Here is a 15000-nt window from a genome sequence, read left to right as displayed (position 1 = left end):
ACCTCTTACACAGGTGAAGTGTCCGGTGCTGTGGTGCCACCTCTTACACAGGTGAAGTGTCCGGTGCTGTGTTGCCATCCCTTATACGTCCGGTGCTGTGGTGCCACCTCCTACAAGTGTGGCGTAGGCCGGTGCTGTGTTGCCACCTCTTATATGGGTGACGTAGGCCGGTGCTGTGTTTACTAGTTGTGTTTACTAGTTGTGTTTCTGCGGGGGTTGAGCTTTGCTCTTTCGGCACGCCTCTCAACTGTCAATCAACTGTTTACTAACTACTTTTTTTTTTCCACACCACACACACACACCCCAGGAAGCAGCCCGTGACAGCTGACTAACTCCCAGGTACCTATTTACTGCTAGGTAACAGGGGCACTTAGGGTGAAAGAAACTTTGCCCATTTGTTTCTGCCTCGGGCGGGAATCGAACCCGCGCCACAGAATTACGAGTCCTGCGCGCTATCCACCAGGCTACGAGGCCCCTAGGCCCCTAGGCCTGTGTTGCCACCTCTGAAACATGTGACGTAGCTAGCTGCTAAGGTGTCACGTCTCGTATTATTTCAATTAGTATTAATATTGTTATTATTGCCATTATTTTCATTATTTACATTTACCAAATATTCACATGTAGATTCTAATTTAAACGATCTTGAACTAAGTTAAACTTAATTTAACATTCTTGTCCATGACAGATGTGGTGTTTGTGTGTGTACTCACCTAATTGTACTCACCTAGTTGTGCTTGCGGGGGTTGAGTTCTGGCTCTTTGGTCCCGCCTCTCAACTGTCAATCAACTGGTGTACAGGTTCCTGAGCCTACTGGGCTCTATCATATCTACTCTTGAAACTGTATATGGAGTCAGCCTCCACCACATCACTTCCTAGTGCATTCCATTTATTAACTACTCTGAGGGTGTGTGTGTGTGTGTGTGCGCGTGTGTGTGTGTGTGTCTGTGTGTGTGCGTGTGTGTGTGCGTGTGTGTGTGTGTGTGTGTGTGTGTGTGTGTGTGTGTGTGTGTGTGTGTGTGTGTGTGTGTGTGTGTGTGTGTGTGTGGTTATCTCCTCAAGATCACTACACAAGCTGTTTTTTTTCGTACCACAGACGTGGCCAGACATTTACAATGCTAACCAACATATATATACATTTTCTTCTTTCCTCCACGGACAGGGCTATAGAGATCTGTTAAAAATATAGTTCAGTGATTTATTAATACAAAGAATTACGTCTGTCCTAAATAAACAGTGTTCGACGTGTCCTTTTACATAGAGTCATTAATGTGCGTTTACAAAGGTGAAATACAATGCTGACCAGTTTCCTCATATCCTATTCACACACACATTCTATAATATATATATATATATATATATGTGTATATATATGTGTGTCATATATATAATATATATATATATGACATATATATATAATATATATATATATATGTCTCTCTCTCTCTCTCTCTCTCTCTCTCTCTCTCTATATATATATATATATATATATATATATATATATATATATATATATATATATATATATATATATATATATATATATATATGAATGAAAACTCACACCCCAGAAGTGACTCGAACCCATACTCCCAGAAGCAACGCAACTGGTAACTACAGGGCGCCTTAATCCGCTTGACCATCACGGCCGTCAAAAGGAAGTGATAGCCGAGGCTATTTGAGCCACTTCCCCGACGGCAACTCGGATGGTAATCTTGGGCATAGCATTTCACCAAATCACCTCATTCTTTGGGGCACACGTGAGGAACACAAATGCGAACAAGCCTGAATGGTCCCCAGGACTATATGCGAATGAAAACTCACACCCCAGAAGTGACTCGAACCCATACTCCCAGAAGCAACGCAACTGGTAACTACAGGGCGCCTTAATCCGCTTGACCATCACGGCCGTCAAAAGGAAGTGATAGCCGAGGCTATTTGAGCCACTTCCCCGACGGCAACTCGGATGGTAATCTTGGGCATAGCATTTCACCAAATCACCTCATTCTTTGGGGCACACGTGAGGAACACAAATGCGAACAAGCCTGAATGGTCCCCAGGACTATATGCGAATGAAAACTCACACCCCAGAAGTGACTCGAACCCATACTCCCAGAAGCAACGCAACTGGTAACTACAGGGCGCCTTAATCCGCTTGACCATCACGGCCGTCAAAAGGAAGTGATAGCCGAGGCTATTTGAGCCACTTCCCCGACGGCAACTCGGATGGTAATCTTGGGCATAGCATTTCACCAAATCACCTCATTCTTTGGGGCACACGTGAGGAACACAAATGCGAACAAGCCTGAATGGTCCCCAGGACTATATGCGAATGAAAACTCACACCCCAGAAGTGACTCGAACCCATACTCCCAGAAGCAACGCAACTGGTAACTACAGGGCGCCTTAATCCGCTTGACCATCACGGCCGTCAAAAGGAGGTGATAGCCGAGGCTATTTGAGCCACTTCCCCGACGGCAACTCGGATGGTAATCTTGGGCATAGCATTTCACCAAATCACCTCATTCTTTGGGGCACACGTGAGGAACACAAATGCGAACAAGCCTGAATGGTCCCCAGGACTATATGCGAATGAAAACTCACACCCCAGAAGTGACTCAAACCCATACTCCCAGAAGCAACGCAACTGGTAACTACAGGGCGCCTTAATCCGCTTGACCATCACGGCCGTCAAAAGGAGGTGATAGCCGAGGCTATTTGAGCCACTTCCCCGACGGCAACTCGGATGGTAATCTTGGCATATAGTCCTGGGGACCCCGATGGCAACTCGGATGGCATATAGTCCTGGGGACCATTCAGGCTTGTTCGCATTTGTGTTCCTCACGTGTGCCCCAAAGAATGAGGTGATTTGGTGAAATGCTATGCCCAAGATTACCATCCGAGTTGCCGTCGGGGAAGTGGCTCAAATAGCCTCGGCTATCACTTCCTTTTGACGGCCGTGATGGTCAAGCGGATTAAGGCGCCCTGTAGTTACCAGTTGCGTTGCTTCTGGGAGTATGGGTTCGAGTCACTTCTGGGGTGTGAGTTTTCATTCGCATATAGTCCTGGGGACCATTCAGGCTTGTTCGCATTTGTGTTCCTCACGTGTGCCCCAAAGAATGAGGTGATTTGGTGAAATGCTATGCCCAAGATTACCATCCGAGTTGCCGTCGGGGAAGTGGCTCAAATAGCCTCGGCTATCACTTCCTTTTGACGGCCGTGATGGTCAAGCGGATTAAGGCGCCCTGTAGTTACCAGTTGCGTTGCTTCTGGGAGTATGGGTTCGAGTCACTTCTGGGGTGTGAGTTTTCATTCGCATATAGTCCTGGGGACCATTCAGGCTTGTTCGCATTTGTGTTCCTCACGTGTGCCCCAAAGAATGAGGTGATTTGGTGAAATGCTATGCCCAAGATTACCATCCGAGTTGCCGTCGGGGAAGTGGCTCAAATAGCCTCGGCTATCACTTCCTTTTGACGGCCGTGATGGTCAAGCGGATTAAGGCGCCCTGTAGTTACCAGTTGCGTTGCTTCTGGGAGTATGGGTTCGAGTCACTTCTGGGGTGTGAGTTTTCATTCGCATATAGTCCTGGGGACCATTCAGGCTTGTTCGCATTTGTGTTCCTCACGTGTGCCCCAAAGAATGAGGTGATTTGGTGAAATGCTATGCCCAAGATTACCATCCGAGTTGCCGTCGGGGAAGTGGCTCAAATAGCCTCGGCTATCACTTCCTTTTGACGGCCGTGATGGTCAAGCGGATTAAGGCGCCCTGTAGTTACCAGTTGCGTTGCTTCTGGGAGTATGGGTTCGAGTCACTTCTGGGGTGTGAGTTTTCATTCGCATATAGTCCTGGGGACCATTCAGGCTTGTTCGCATTTGTGTTCCTCACGTGTGCCCCAAAGAATGAGGTGATTTGGTGAAATGCTATGCCCAAGATTACCATCCGAGTTGCCGTCGGGGAAGTGGCTCAAATAGCCTCGGCTATCACTTCCTTTTGACGGCCGTGATGGTCAAGCGGATTAAGGCGCCCTGTAGTTACCAGTTGCGTTGCTTCTGGGAGTATGGGTTCGAGTCACTTCTGGGGTGTGAGTTTTCATTCGCATATAGTCCTGGGGACCATTCAGGCTTGTTCGCATTTGTGTTCCTCACGTGTGCCCCAAAGAATGAGGTGATTTGGTGAAATGCTATGCCCAAGATTACCATCCGAGTTGCCGTCGGGGAAGTGGCTCAAATAGCCTCGGCTATCACTTCCTTTTGACGGCCGTGATGGTCAAGCGGATTAAGGCGCCCTGTAGTTACCAGTTGCGTTGCTTCTGGGAGTATGGGTTCGAGTCACTTCTGGGGTGTGAGTTTTCATTCGCATATAGTCCTGGGGACCATTCAGGCTTGTTCGCATTTGTGTTCCTCACGTGTGCCCCAAAGAATGAGGTGATTTGGTGAAATGCTATGCCCAAGATTACCATCCGAGTTGCCGTCGGGGAAGTGGCTCAAATAGCCTCGGCTATCACTTCCTTTTGACGGCCGTGATGGTCAAGCGGATTAAGGCGCCCTGTAGTTACCAGTTGCGTTGCTTCTGGGAGTATGGGTTCGAGTCACTTCTGGGGTGTGAGTTTTCATTCGCATATAGTCCTGGGGACCATTCAGGCTTGTTCGCATTTGTGTTCCTCACGTGTGCCCCAAAGAATGAGGTGATTTGGTGAAATGCTATGCCCAAGATTACCATCCGAGTTGCCGTCGGGGAAGTGGCTCAAATAGCCTCGGCTATCACTTCCTTTTGACGGCCGTGATGGTCAAGCGGATTAAGGCGCCCTGTAGTTACCAGTTGCGTTGCTTCTGGGAGTATGGGTTCGAGTCACTTCTGGGGTGTGAGTTTTCATTCGCATATAGTCCTGGGGACCATTCAGGCTTGTTCGCATTTGTGTTCCTCACGTGTGCCCCAAAGAATGAGGTGATTTGGTGAAATGCTATGCCCAAGATTACCATCCGAGTTGCCGTCGGGGAAGTGGCTCAAATAGCCTCGGCTATCACTTCCTTTTGACGGCCGTGATGGTCAAGCGGATTAAGGCGCCCTGTAGTTACCAGTTGCGTTGCTTCTGGGAGTATGGGTTCGAGTCACTTCTGGGGTGTGAGTTTTCATTCGCATATAGTCCTGGGGACCATTCAGGCTTGTTCGCATATATATATATATATATATATATATATATATATATATATATATATATATATATATATATATATATATATATATATATATATATATATATATACTACCCCAGAAGTGAGGCTGGCTGCTGGGAGACGAACGAGGGATCAGCTCGTCTCTTGATATGCTCGCCACTCCGTAACAAATCCAGCCTTTTAGCCTAACCAGAACGGACGCACCCAAGCAACCAACCTCACCTATCCAGTCCGATGCACTGGAAACCTAAATATTTGCGTGTGCCCTTTACGTTTCTTAATAGGCTGCATTTGTAACGTTGGTTATGATATAACGTCTGTGATTATCCTTGACTAAGACTTCAAAGTGGTTTACTAGACTGTAGTAAACTGTAGTAAACTCGACGCTTGACAAGGCTCGTTCATCCGGACCGTCACGACAGTTCCGGTTCTATACCTTTATTCGGATAAGTAATGCGCTTAAATAACGAAACGATTTAACATTTAATCCTCGCGACCTTTTCCGGGGAGCGAGATGCTCAGTGGGGGGTGGGGGGGGGGGTTGTCTCATGTGTCTCTTCAGCGCTGTTTAATGTTAGGGTTCAGTTTTATTTGGGATGTGGTGGCCCTGTGGGACACCCCCCTGCATGAAGCGAGCAGGGGGGTGGGGAGGGCAGGTCATACTCAAGATAAGAGCAAACACCTCCTTTGTACAAGGTTTTGCAATCACTGCTGTCACGCTGATACGAGATGTGCCATATAGAGCTGCCTGTTCCTTGGCTGCCTTGCTTGATCGGATCAACAGGTAAGTCTTCAAAGGTTATTCAAGAGTCAGACTGCAGCCCAAAGGTGCCAACGTCATCAATGAGTACCGAGTTTGACCTGCTCATCACTACACGTGTCCCAGGAGCGGCAGCGTGCGCAGAGTTATCGACATCGTCGGTGTTTTCTCACCGGAAAGATCTGAAGGTTAGATTGGAGATGTATACAGTGGCATTCGATGAGGTGTGACGTCGAGTCGTTGGAGAAGACATCCCACAAGAAGGGGTCAGGCACACTTGACCCTTTGGTTCGTTGGCTCCAGTTGGCTGGTTCTCAAGTTCCGCTTCATAATGGACTGTTCTCATTGTTATAAAGTGGTCTGAGATGCCTATAGTGTTTGAAGCTTTGCTAGTAAACCTTAGTCTGTCTCTCTGTCTCTCTCTCTCTCTCTCTCTCTCTCTCTCTCTCTCTCTCTCTCTCTCTCTCTCTCTCTCTCTCTCTCTCTCTCTCTCTCTCTCTCTCTCTCTCTCTCTCTCTCTCTCTCGCTCTCTCTCTCCATTTTCCTCGCCTACCCTCTTTTCTCTCCCATTATTCACATCTCTTCCCATTTATCTTTTCCTCCATTCCTCTCTCCTCCACCTTTCACTATTCCCATGCCATTCCCTCCCTCTATCCCTTTAGTCCCCAACCCCTTCGTCTCTTCCTTCATTCCCCCTCCTCTCATCCCCTACCAGTATTCCCTTTCCCCCTCCCCTTCCCCTTCCGAGCATTCACACCCCCCCCCTCACTCTCTCCATCCCCCTACCTTCCGTCTTCATTCCCCCTTCCTTCTCCCTCCCCTACCACAATTCCCACCCTCCCCTCTCCTTCCCTCCCCGCCTCTCCCCACACTCTCCCCTCGCCAGGCTCACTAATCATCGACATGTAATCACCTTATTGCCTTTTGACGTTACGTTAGCATAAACACGCAGTAGCCTCTCCTCTTCCCCTCTCCCTTCATCGTCTCCCCTCACTCATCTTCCATCTCTTTTACATTTCTAATCTCTTGCTTATCTCTTGCTTATCTCTTGCTTATCTCTCTCTGTCTGTCTCTTTCTCTCTCTCTCTCTCTCGGTAGGCAAGTGCTCGTTCTATTGGCAATTTATTTGTCCTCAGGTATTAAACAAAAACCAACTTAACGAAGGTTTTAGTAAGTCAGCATTTGACTTACGCAGCAGCTGCCACCTGACACTGTTATCGTCCACGCGGTATAATTATATATATATTTTCTCAAATGTTAATGAACATTATGTATTGCGGGTTTATGCATAGGTATATCTTCTTCTTGAGGTTATCTTGAGATGATTTCGGGACTTAGCGTCCTCGCGGTCCGGTCCTCGACCAGGCCTCCTTTTTGTTGCACACCCCCAGGAAGCAGCCCGTAACAGCTGTCTAACTCCCAGGTACCTATTTACTGCTAGGTAACAGGGGCATCAGGATGAAAGAAACATTTTGCCCATTTGTCTCCGCCTCCACCGGGGATCGAACCCGGAACCTCAGGACTACGAATCTGAAGCGCTGTCCACCCAGCTGTCAGGCGCCTGTCAGGTAGGCCTAGGTTAGGTTAGATAAGCTGTTTTTCTTACGATAATTTAGGGAATTTATGCACAGGAGGTTAGATAAGTTGGTTTGTTTATGATGAGTTTGAATCTTCATGCATAGGTAGGTCTAGTTAAGGTGTTTTGATTACAGTACTTTAGGAAGTGTTTACAACAGAGGCTGGAGGTGAACGAAGCACGTTTCGAGTCATGGCTTCGAACATGGCCACGAGGGCTGTAAGTTAGCACAGACTTATGTAGATTTAAACGAGTGAACATTTGCCTCTTTGGATTAAAATACGTGAACCCGACGGCCCTGTGTTTTGAGGTCGGTATTTACATTATATTATGAAAGCACTGAGTGAAGTGCATTTCGAACACAGCTATAGGCAGTGAGCAGAACTGTGGTTTGAGAAAAGTTCGAACGTAATCAGATGTGAGTCGTGTGTATGAAGTGTTTTTTGTTCACAAACAGATGGAAGGGGATCGCGGCTGTGTTAATTGCGACCGATTAGCCAATGTTTTGAGGATTGGCTGGATGATCAAGAATGATTTGATGCGTACTGACGACCAGTCTGGTCACGTGCCTCACGTGCGCACGTGAGGCACGTGCTTCGTGCACTTCCAAACAACCTAACCTAGGCCTAAGCTACTTATAACCCTACCGTATCCTAGGCTAAACCTAACAATAGATCTAACCAAACCTAAGTAGAACTTAAAGCTAACTTTACCAACCCTAATCAAACTTTACCTAATATTGATATAATACAGTACCGAACCTAACCCAGCCTAACCTTAGGCAACCCAACCTAACCTAACCTAACCCAACCTAACCTAACCTAACCCAACCCAACCTAGGTGTAAATCACACACAGAGATCACACTAACGTGATGCATCAAATGAACAAATCCACAAGGGCCGTGACGAGGATTCGAACCTGCGTCCGGGAGCATCCCAGACATTACCTTAATCGACTCAGTCGATTAAGGCAGTGTCTGGGATGCTCCCGGACGCAGGTTCGAATCCTCGTCACGGCCCTTGTGGATTTGTTCATTAGGTGTCAATATATACACAGACCCTTAATGAATAATAATATTAAACTACATTTTCACAAACGCCGGCGGAGTTCGGCAGCGTGTGAAAAATGTGACCTTTACTGCGAGGTGCGTGAGTCAGGTGATGACATATTAGTGATGAGGAGGCCAGGTGGATGGGCCGGGGCGGCCAGGTGGATGAGCCGGGGCGGCCAGGTGGATGAGCCGGGGCGGCCAGGTGGATGGGCCGGGGCGGCCAGGTGGATGAGCCGGGGTGTTGTTATTCATCATCAATATTCATTTACTCATGTGTGTGACTCATTGGGCGTTTATATAATAGTTTTGTTATGTGTATTCGCGTTCTTGGAGAAGGGGATGGAGGCTGGGGAGGGGGGATGGGGCCAGGGGGGGAGTGGGGGGTTAATGGAGGGTTATCTTAAAATGATTTCGGGGCTTAGCGTCCCCGCGGCCCAGTCATCGCATTGGCCTCCTCGTTGGTGGACTGGTCAACCAGGCTGTTGGAATGCGGCTGCTCGCAGCCTGATGTATGAGTCACAGCCTGGTTGATCAGGTATCCTTTGGAGGTGTTTGTCAAGTTCTCTCTTGAACACTGTGAGGGGTCAGCCAGTTATGCCCCTTATGTGTAGTGGAAGCGTGTTGAACAGTCTCGGGCCTCTGATGTTGATAGAGTTCTCTCTCAGAGTACCTGTTGCACCTCTGCTCTTCAACGGGGGTATTCTGCACATCCTGCCATGCCTCCTGGTCTCATGTGATGTTATTTCTGTGAGCAGGTTTGGGACCGGCCCCTCTACCGGCCCCGGTCCATGTATAAATTATTATGTATCTCTCCCGCCTGCGCTCAAGAGAATACGGATTCAGGCACTTTAGTCGGTCCCAGTAGTTTAGATGTTTTACTGAGCGGATTCTAGCAGAAGTAATGAAGACTTTGGGAAAGCGGCCAGAGGGAAGGGAGCTGGGGTGAAGGGGAGACTGGTGGAAGGGAGGTGGCAGGGAAGGCTTTTGGGAAAGGGAGGCTTTTGGGAAGGGGGTATAGAAGCCTGGGGAGGGGGGGAAGGTATGACAAGGGGGGAGGGGCGCCCATATGCTGCTCACCAGTGTAATTCGATGACTACCGTCTCGAGGCGAGAGTCGGAGAGGACAACCACATGTGCGATTTGTTAATTACTCCATCAATAACTGGTGTGGCGGGGAGGGGGGGGTGTGAGGGAGAGGGAGAGAGAGAGAGAGAGAGAGAGAGAGAGAGAGAGAGAGAGAGAGAGAGAGAGAGAGAGAGAGAGAGAGAGAGAGAGAGAGAGAGAGAGAGAGAGAGTATAAGTGATAGGAATATTCAACATGTCTACATGGGGGTAAAGGAGATATGAGAGAAGATAGGGAGGAGAAATGAGATATGAGGACAGAAAGGAGATAAATATTGAATCTTTTATTCCCTCATTTCTTCCCTCCTCCCTCCCTCCCTCCCTCTCTCTCTCATCCTTCTCTCCATTCACCCCCCCCTGCAGCCTCCCTCCCAAACATCAAACCCCCCCCCCCACACACACACACCCATCCCTCCCCCATCACATCTTCCCGCCCCACCCCTCCACAATAGCACCCCAGTCTCCTACCCCAATACACCCCCCCCCCCCCGAAACACCTACCTTCTCCCCCACCTCCACCCCCCCCAAACCAACCTACAGGGCTCCCTATAAAGGCAACCCAGACAGCAATAAATCCTGGAAGGTGATTGGTCAGAAATTGTCCACTAAAGGCTCGCTCCAGGTCTCTTCCCTCCTCTGAGCGTTCGAATTATTTACCAAGGCGTTCGGATTTAGTTTGAAAGTTGCCGGCGAGTGTCGCCTTGAGGCAGAAGTTTGCAGGTTAAATATTTACTTGAATGTATCTTAGTATGGTCCGGCCAGGCTGTCACTTGTTAATGGTATCTGGTAACTGTTCACCTTGGTGTGTGTGTACTCATCTAGTTGTGCTTGCGGGGGTTGAGCTTCGGCTCTTTGGTCCCGCCTCTCAACTGTCAATCAACTGGTGTACAGGTTACTGAGCCTACTGGGCTCTATCATATCTACATTTAAAACTGTGTATGGAGTCAGCCTCCACCACATCACTGCCTAATGCATTCCATCCGTTAACTACTCTGACACTGAAAAAGTTCTTTCTAACGTAGCGCGCAGGACTCGTAATTCTGTGGCGCGGGTTCGATTCCCACACGAGGCAGAAACAAATGGGCAAAGTTTCTTTCACCATGAATGCCCCTGTTACCTAGCAGTAAATAGGTACCTGGGTGTTAGTCAGCTGTCACGGGCTGCTTCCTGGGGGTGGAGGCCTGGTCGAGGACCGGGCCGCGGGGACACTAAAGCCCCGAAATCATCTCAAGATAACCTCAAGATAACGTCTCTGTGGCTCATGTGGGTACTCAGCTTCCACCTGTGCCCCCTTGTTCGCGTCCCACCAGTGTTGAATAGTTTATCCTTGTCTACCCGGTCGATTCCCCTGAGGATTTTGTAAGTAGTGATCATATCTCCCCTTCCTCTTCTGTCTTCCAGTGTCGTGAGGCGCATCTCGCGCAGCCAATCCTTGTAACTCATGCCTCTTAGTTCTGGGACTAGTCTTGTGGTATACCTCTGAACTTTTTCCAGCTTTTTCTTGTGATTGACAAAGGTATGGGCTATATGCTGGGGCCGCATACTCCAAACGAAGTATATATGTGTTTATGTGTGTGTATGTGTGTGTGTGTGTGTGTGTGTGTGTGTGTGTGTGTGAGAGAGAGAGAGAGAGAGAGAGAGAGAGAGAGAGAGAGAGAGAGAGAGAGAGAGAGAGAGAGAGAGAGAGAGAGAGAGAGAGAGAGAGAGAGAGAGTTCCTAAATAAGTTTGTAAGGTTGAGCTAGTTGTCAGTCATTTGATGAAATTAATTCGACCCGCTTGCTTCTCTTGACATCTGCGTCTGATATTATGCATGCAGTTACTCTCAAGCGACTCCCCTTCTGGCTACACCATTCGTCTGTCTAATTAACCTTACCCCTCAAGATATTCTTCTTCACACCCCTCTGGCTCCTCGGAGAATTATGTTTCGCTCCAAGTCTTCTCCTATTTCCTTCAGCGTGTAATTTGTCTTTGTCGGTATTTGTAAGTTCGTTAAAGTACCTTGTATGTCTCAACCATGTCCCACCTGTAATTTCCATTCACAAAACAATGGTTATAAATTACGTTCAAATTTAGGAAAGACCTGGGTAAATATCGGTTTTGGAAACAGGGCTTTTGATTACAGGGAACACATTTCCGGGTAATATTATGGGGTGGGATCACTCGATTGTTTCAAGCGTAGGTAAGGATCACTCGATTGTTTCAAGCGTAGGTTACACATACAGTATACAAATGAATGAGTGTGGGAGTATTTAAATGTGAGCTGCCTCATATGGGACATTAGGCCTTCTGCAGTTTCCAAAATTCTTACGTAGGAGCTTCGGCTCCCGGGCCACTTCTTTAAACTCCCTTTTTATCCACAATCGCAGGTTAAAATGGAAGCCGGGAATGGTGGCTTCCACACTGCAGTCTACACTAAGGAAACGAACATAGGAATGTGCCTCAATGCCAACAGTGACTGCCCAGACAGGTACAAGAGGAGTGTCGTCAACGCTTACGTCGACCGTGCTCTCACTCACAGCTCTGGTTGGAAGCAGGTCGACGAGGAACTCTGTAGGGTAAGGCAGGTCCTAGTCAACAATGGCTTCTCTAACGGTTATGTTGAAGACGTCATTAAAAGAAAGGTGAAATGACATGCAACCTCTGAAGAGTCAACTAAACACAACACTTGTACTCCCTATGAGACAGGAACTTCCCTTCGACGGCTCATAAGATGGAGGAAAGGGTCCTGAAAGTGTTCTGAAAGATATTGTTAACAGGAACGTTATCCCCATAGACAAAAATCAGAAGATATTATTGATAATTTACTACAAAAACAAGAAAACGGCCAACCTACTTATAAAGAACTCTCCAGACACCAAACAGAACGCCTTGAAGGAAACCAACGTCGTCTATGCCTTCACATGCCCACTTGGGGACTGTCAGCCCCAAAGATCTCAGTATATAGGCAAAACAACAACGTCTTTTTCCAGGCGATTAACAATGCACAAACATCAGGGCTCTATCAGGTGCCTATAATCTCCTCACACAACCAGACCATCACCAGAAAAATCTTAACAAGCATCACAGAAATTATCGACAGATACAACGATAACAGGAGACTCGACATCAGCGAGGCACTACACATCAGAAAGTCAACACCAGCAATCAATAGCCAATTAACACATAATTACATTCTACCCACTTCCAGACCCCGAACCGACACAGAAGCTAGAAGAGAAAACACAGGCAATATACCCACTGATTCGTGTTTGGAGTATGTAAAGTTATCTTTACCCATTGATTTGTGTTCTGTCACCTCACCCAAAAACGAATATAAGCATGAAACAGGAGTATGTAAAATGGTCTTTGAAATTGTAAGAAGTCTCTTGCGAAACGCTTCTAGGCGTCAGACCATAAATAAAGTGTGAAAATGAACTTTGGTGAGTTAATTTTTCAATTACCTTCGACAGTGAAGATAAACGTAAGAAATATTGAGAAGATTCCTGTTAGATTCATTAATTGTTTAATTAATTTTGGCCTTATTAAGGCCAAAATTCTCTTTCGACCTCTCTCCCTTTTCCCTTTCGGTCATATTCAACAACATATGTTTACAAGAAAGTCTACTACCAAAGTAATATATATATATATATATATATATATATGTCGTACCTAATAGCCAGAACGCACTTCTCAGCCTACTATTCAAGGCCCGATTTGCCTAATAAGCCAAGTTTTCATGAATTAATGTTTTTTCGTCTACCTAACCTACCTAACCTAACCTAACCTAGCTTTTTTTGGCTACCTAACCTAACCTTACCTATAAATATAGGTTAGGTTAGGTTAGGTAGGGTTGGTTAGGTTCGGTCATATATCTACCTTAATTTTAACTCCAATAAAAAAAAATTGACCTCATACATAGAGAAAAGGGTTGCTTTATCATTTCATAAGAAAAAAATTATAGTAAATATATTAATTCAGGAAAACTTGGCTTATTAGGCAAATCGGGCCTTGAATAGTAGGCTGAAAAGTGAGTTCTGGCTATTAGGTACGACATATATATATATATATATATATATATATATATATATATATATATATATATATATATATATATATATATATATATATATATTATGCATTGAATAGTTAGTAATAAAAGATTAAATACTTCCCTTTTATCTTGCTAATGAGAGATAACATTCTTATATCGGCATTATCTTGCTGATAACATTTCACATAACTGAAAGTTTTTCCTCCTGCAAGTGTTAATTACTGACCCTGGTGTGAGTACTGTGTGGGTACTGTGTGGCTACTGTGTGGGTCCTGTGTGGCTACTGTGTGAGTACATAACAGTATCTGGCTTTCCTCGTGTTTCAGCTCGAGTCTCCTAGTCGTCACTGACAGGTACAACTCCTTCCACACATACACATACACATACACATACACATTCACATACATATACCCATTATAGGTTCACAAATGCACCTCGTGAAAACACACTCCTTATGAAACTACACATATACACCTCGAACACATACACCCCCACACACTTACATACAACCCCCCAACACTTACATACACCCCCCGCACACTTACATACACCACCCACACACTTACATACACCCCCCACACACTTACATACACCCCCCACACACTTACATACACCACCCACACACTTACATACACCCCCCACACACTTACATACACCCCCACACACTTACATACACCACCCACACACTTACATACACCCCCCACACACTTACATACACCCCCACACACTTACAAACACCCCCCACACACTTACATACACCACCCACACACTTACATACACCCCCCACACACTTACATACACCCCCCACACACTTACATACACCCCCCACACACTTACAAACACCCCCCACACACTTACATACACCCCCCACACACTTACAAACACCACCCACACACTTACATACACCCCCACACACTTACAAACACCACCCACACACTTACATACACCCCCCACACACTTACAAACACCACCCACACACTTACATACACCCCCCGCACACTTGCATACACCACCCACACACTTACATACACCCCCTACACACTTACATACACCCCCCACACACTTCAACCCGTTCTCGCAAATTTAATAAGTCAATATTGACTTATTAGTTGCGTGCATAGGTGACATACTTAACATGATAGTTTCCCTTGAAAAGCTTCATAGAAAACACCGACCTTACCTAACCTACTTAGTATGTTAAAATAAGCATCTTATAGCTTCGTAATTACAATTGTTACTTAACCTATTATAGGTATAGGTTAGGTAATAATTGTAATTACGAAGCAAT

The 15000-nt window shown here is 46.5% G+C and overlaps 1 protein-coding gene across 3 annotated transcripts in view; it reads left to right on the top strand.

Annotated features, from left to right (window-relative positions):
• Positions 1 to 15000, top strand: part of LOC123751535 (uncharacterized) — a 48792-nt gene that overhangs the window by 23818 nt on the left and 9974 nt on the right. Inside the window, exon 2 of one of the 3 annotated variants that reach the window (XR_011230017.1) lies at positions 12049 to 13096. The exons of 1 other annotated variant lie outside the window; for it this stretch is intronic. The gene's annotated coding sequence lies outside the window, so the exon portion shown is untranslated. Of the gene's footprint in view, positions 1 to 12048; positions 13097 to 13932; positions 14000 to 15000 lie in introns of those variants that run through there. One more of the 3 variants, XM_069333742.1, reaches the window with a different exon arrangement.

Source organism: Procambarus clarkii, chromosome 1 (assembly GCF_040958095.1).
Source record: "Procambarus clarkii isolate CNS0578487 chromosome 1, FALCON_Pclarkii_2.0, whole genome shotgun sequence".
NCBI classification, from domain to species: Eukaryota; Metazoa; Arthropoda; class Malacostraca; order Decapoda; family Cambaridae; genus Procambarus; species Procambarus clarkii.
This window is presented reverse-complemented; position numbering and strand designations above follow the sequence as displayed.